The sequence below is a fragment of the Nomascus leucogenys genome, chromosome X (assembly GCF_006542625.1).
Source record: "Nomascus leucogenys isolate Asia chromosome X, Asia_NLE_v1, whole genome shotgun sequence".
NCBI lineage: Eukaryota > Metazoa > Chordata > Mammalia > Primates > Hylobatidae > Nomascus > Nomascus leucogenys.
The window spans coordinates 65,005,007-65,011,006 of record NC_044406.1 but is presented as its reverse complement, the minus strand read 5'-3'; positions in this window follow the sequence as shown (position 1 = coordinate 65,011,006).

Sequence of the window (6,000 nt, the reverse complement as noted above, 5' to 3'; positions counted from 1 at the left end):
TAGAAAAGACTAAGGTTCAGGGCTTAAAATGGCGATTTTGACATTGCGGCATTGCTCAGCATGGCGGGCTGTGCTTTGTTAGGTTGTCCAAAATGGCGGATCCAGTTTTGTCGCAGTGTTCAAGTGGCGGGAAGGCCACATCATGATGGGCGAGGCTTTGTTAAGTGGTTAGCATGGTAGTGGACATGTGCGGTCACACAGGAAAAGATGGCGGCTGAAGGTCTTGCCGCAGTGTAAAACATGGCGGGCCTCTTTGTCTTTGCTGTGTGCTTTTCGTGTTGGGTTTTGCCTCAGGGACAATATGGCAGGCGTTGTCATATGTATATCATGGCTTTTGTCACGTGGACATCATGGCGGGCTTGCCGCATTGTTAAAGATGGCGGGTTTTGCCGCCTAGTGCCACGCAGAGCGGGAGAAAAGGTGGGATGGACAGTGCTGGATTGCTGCATAACCCAACCAATTAGAAATGGGGATGGAATTGGTCACAGCCAATTAGAGCAGAAGATGGAATTAGACTGATGACATACTGTCCAGCTACTCAGCGAGGACTTGGGTGAATTAACATAGCACTTCGCAGCTGTCTTTAGCCAGTCAGGAGAAAGAAGTGGAGGGGCCACGTGTATGTCTCCCAGTGGGCGGTACACCAGGTGTTTTCAAGGTCTTTTCAAGGACATTTGGCCTTTCCACCTCTGTCGCCTCTCATTTGTCCCCTCCTGTCCAGTGCTGCTTCTTGCAGTGCTGGATATCTGGCTGTGTGGTCTGAACCTCACTCCATTCCTCCGTATTGGTGCCTCACCTAAGTATACCTCCCCCCCACCCCCCAACCCCCCCCAACTCCCCACCCCCCACCGCCCCACTCCCCCACCCCCTCTGGTCTGCCCTGCACTGCACTGTGGCCATGGGCAATGCTCCAGGCCTGCTTGGTGTGGACATGGTGGTGAGCCGTGGCAAGGACCAGAATGGATCACAGATGATCGTTGGCCAACAGGTGGCAGAAGAGGAATTCCTGCCTTCCTCAAGAGGAACACCTACCCCTTGGCTAATGCTGGGGTCGGATTTTGATTTATATTTATCTTTTGGATGTCAGTCATACAGTCTGATTTTGTGGTTTGCTAGTGTTTGAATTTAAGTCTTAAGTGACTATTATAGAAATGTATTAAGAGGCTTTATTTGTAGAATTCATTTTAATTACACTTAATGAGTTCTTATTTTGAGTTCCGTAAAATTCCTTAAAGTTTTTAGCTTCTCGTTACAAATTCCTTAACCTTTTTTTGGCAGTAGGTAGTCAAAGTCAAATAATTTCTAATATTTTAAAAATGTGCTGGTTATTTTCTTTGAAATTGACTTAACTATTTTCCTTTGGATTTTGAAGAGTCTGTAGCACAGAAACAGTAAAAAATTTAACTTCATGACCTGATGTAAAAAAGAGTGTTTGAAGGTTTACACAGGTCCAGGCCTTGCTTTGTTCCCATCCTTGATGCTGCACTAATTGACTAATCACCTACTTACCAGACAGGAAACTTGAATTGCTGTGGTCTGGTGTCCTCTATTCAGACTTATTATATTGGAGTATTTCAATTTTTGGTTGTATCCTGCCTGCCTAGCATCCAGTTTCTCCCCAGCCCTGCTCCCAGCAAACCCCTAGTCTAGCCCCAGCCCTAGTCCCACCCCGCCCCAGCCCTGCCCCAGCCCCAGTCCCCTAACCCCCCAGCCCTAGCCCGAGTCCGAGTCCTAGTTCCTCAGTACCCCCCAGATTCTCTCGAAAGTCACTCTAATTTTCATTGATTCAGTGCTCAAAGTAAGTTGTCCATTGCTTATCCTATTATACTGGGATATTCTGTTTACCCTTGGCATTGGATCTTCAGTACTGACTCCTTGACCATTTTCAGTTAATGCATACAGTCCTATTTGTCTGTGATCTCAGAACAAAGAATTTCTTTACCCGGTTCGTTGAAGTTAGGGAATGTCAATTGAGAGCTTTCTATCAGAGCATTACTGCCCACAATTTGAGTTACTTATCATTTTCTCGATCCCCTGCCCTTAAAGGAGAAACCATTTCTCTGTCATTGCTTCTGTAGTCACAGTCCCAATTTTGAGTAGTGATCTTTCTTGTGTACTGTGTTGGCCACCTAAAACTCTTTGCATTGAGTAAAATTCTAATTGCCAATAATCCTACCCATTGGATTAGACAGCACTCTGAACCCCATTTGCATTCAGCAGGGGGTCGGAGACAACCCGTCTTTTATTGGACAGTTAAAATGCTCAGTCCCAATTGTCATAGCTTTGCCTATTAAACAAAGGCACCCTACTGCGCTTTTTGCTGTGCTTCTGGAGAATCCTGCTGTTCTTGGACAATTAAAGAACAAAGTAGTAATTGCTAATTGCCTCACCCATTAATCGTGAAGACTACCAGTCGCCCTTGCATTTGCCTTGAGGCAGTGCTGACTACCTGAGATTTAAGAGTTTCTTAAATTGTTGAGTAAAATCCCAGTTATCCACAGTTCTGTTAGTTACACTATGGCCTTTGCAAACATCTTTGCGTAACAGCAGTGGGACTGACTCATTCTTAGAGCCCCTTCCCTTGGAATGTTAATGGATACAATAGTAATTATTCATGGTTCTGCGTAACAGAAAAGACCCACTTATGTGTATGCCCTTATCATTGCCCCTAGGTAGTGTGAACTGCCTATCACCTTGCATTGATATGTAAAACACTAATTGCCCGTAATCCCACTCATTAGTCTAGGATGTCCCGTTTGCCATTGCTGCTGAGTTCTGACTACCCAAGTTTCCTTCTCTTAAACAGTTGATATGCATAATTGCATATATTCATGGTTCTGTGCAATAAAAATGGATTCTCACCCCATCCCACCTTCTGTGGGATGTTGCTAACGAGTGCAGATTATTCAATAACAGCTCTTGGACAGTTAATTTGCACAGTTGCAATTGTCCAGAGTCCTGTCCATTAGAAAGGGACTCTGTATCCTATTTGCACGCTGCAATGTGGGCTGATCACCCAAGGACTCTTCTTGTGCATTGATATTCATAATTGTATTTGTCCACGATCTTGTGCACTAACCCTTCCACTCCCCTTGTATTCCAGCAGGGGACCCTTACTACTCAAGACCTCTGTACTAGGACAGTTTATGTGCACAATCTTAATTGATTAGAACTGAGTCTTTTATATCAAGGTCCCTGCATCATCTTTGCTTTACATCAAGAGGGTGCTGGTTACCTAATGCCCCTCCTCCAGAAATTATTGATGTGCAAAATGCAATTTCCCTATCTGCTGTTAGTCTGGGGTCTCATCCCCTCATATTCCTTTTGTCTTACAGCAGGGGGTACTTGGGACTATTAATGCGCATAATTGCAATTATGGTCTTTTCCATTAAATTAAGATCCCAACCGCTCACACCCTCTTAGCATTACAGTAGAGGGTGCTAATCACAAGGACATTTCTTTTGTACTGTTAATGTGCTACTTGCATTTGTCCCTCTTCCTGTGCACTAAAGACCCCACTCACTTCCCTAGTGTTCAGCAGTGGATGACCTCTACTCAAGACCAGGATAGTTAATGTGAACCATGGCAATTGATCACAACAATGTCTTTCAGATCAGATCCATTGTATCCTCCTTGTTTTACAGCAAGGGATATTAATTACCTATGTTACCTTTCCCTGGGACTATGAATGTGCAAAATTCCAATGTTCATGGTCTCTCTCTTTAAACCTATATCTACCCCTTTTACATTATAGAAAGAGATGCTGGCAACCCAAAGTCCTTCTCTTGGGCCTCTTAATGTGTGTTTCTAATTGTCCATGACTCTTAATGTGCATATTTTCAATTGTCTAACTGATTTCAATTGTCTAAGACATTTCAAATGTCTAATTGATTAGAACTGAGTCTTTTATATCAAGCTGATATTTAGCTTTTATATCAAGCTAATATCTTGATTTCTCAGTATCATAGAAGGGGGTACTGATTTCCTAAAGTCTTTCTTGAACTTCTATTATGCAAAATTGCCCTGAGGCCGGGTGTGGTGGCTCACACCTGTAATCCCAGCACTTTGGGAGGCTGAGGTGGGAAATTCCCTTACTGCCAGGAGTTTGAGACCAGCCTGGCCAACACTTAAAAAAAAAACAAAAAAGTAAAACAATTGCCCTGAAATCCCATCCCCCTCACACCTCCTTAGCATAGCAGCAGGAGTGCTAACTAGCTAGTGCTTCTTCTCCTATACTGCTTAAATGCGCATAATTAACAGTAGTTGATGTGCCCCTAGGTTAGAGTAGAATCCCTCTTCCTTGCTCCATTTGCATTACTGCAGGAGCTTCTAACTAGCCTGAATTCACTCTCTTGGACTGTTAATGTGCATACTTATATTTGCTCCTGTACTTTTTTACCATGTAAGGACCCCACCCACTGTATTTACATCCCAGCCGGAAGTACCTACTACTTAAGACCCTTAGACTAGTAAAGTTAGCGTGCATAATCTTAGTTGTTATATACACATTTTCATTTGTATACAGTTGTGCCTTTTATCAGGACTCCTGTACTTACCAAAGCAGAGAGTGCTAATCAACATTAAACCCTTCTCTTCGGACTGTAGATGCATGTAATTGCAGTTGTCAATGGTCCTTCAATTAGACTTGGGTTTCTGACCTATCACACCCTCTTTGCTTTATTGCATGGGGTACTATTCACTTAAGTCCCCTTTTTCAACTGTTAATGTGCCTAATGACAATTACATCACGATCCTTCCTTTTGAAGGACAGCATGGTTGGTGACACCTAAGGTCCCATTTCTTGGCCTCCCAATATGTGTGATTAATACAATCGAGGTTAATTAATTAATACAGTCGAAGTTGCTATGCACTAGAGAAGGAAAGTGCTCCCCTCATCCCCACTTTTCCCTTCCAGCAGGAAGTGCCCACCCTATAAGACCCTTTTATTTGGAGAGTTTAGGTGCACAATTGTAAGTGACCACAAACATGCCTTTTGGACATTTATGTGCGTAATCGCACACTGCTCATTCCATGTGAGTAAGGTCCTACTCTCTGACCACTTTTGCAATACAGAAGGGGTGCTGATAACCAAGTCCCCTTTTCTTGGCATGTTATGTGTGATTATAATTGTCTGGGATCCTATGCAGTAGAAAAGGAGGGTCCTCTCCACATACCTCAGTCTCACCTTTGCCTTCCAGCAGGGAGTGCCCACTCCATAAGACTCTCACATTTGGACAGTCAAGGTGCGTAATTGTTAAGTGAACACAACCATGCACCTTAGACATGGATTTGCATAACTACACACAGCTCACCTACCTGAATAAAATCCTACTCTCAGACCCCTTTTGCAGTACAGCAGGGGTGCTGATCACCAAGGCCCCTTTTCCTGGCCTGGTATGTGTGTGATTTTGTTTGTCCCGGTTCCTGTGTATTAGACATGGAAGCCTCTCCTGCCACACTCCATCCCCAATCTTCCTTTCCCTTCTGGCAGGGAGTGCCCCCTCCATAGGGCGCTTACATTTGGACAATCAAGGTGCACAGTTGTAAGTGACCACAGGCATGCACCTTGGACATTAATGTGCATAACTGCACTTTGCCCATTCCATCTGAATAAGGTCCTACTCTCAGACCCCTTTTGCGGTACAGCAGGGGTGCTGATCACCAAGGCCCCTTTTCTTGGCCTGTTATGTGCGTGATTATATTTGTCTGGGTTCTTGTGTATTAGACAAGGAAGCCTTCCCCCCGCCCCCCGCCCCCTGCCCCCACTCCCAGTCTTCCTTTCCCTTCCAGCAGGGAGTGCCCCCTCCATAAGATCATTACATTTGGACAGTCAAGATGCACAATTATAAGTGACCACAGCCATGCACCTTGGATATTAATGTGCGTAACTACACATGGCCCATCCCATCTGAATAAGGTCCTGCTCACAGACCCTTTTTGCAGTACAGCAGGGGTGCTGATCACCAAGGCCCCTTTTCCTGGCCTGTTATGTGTGTGATT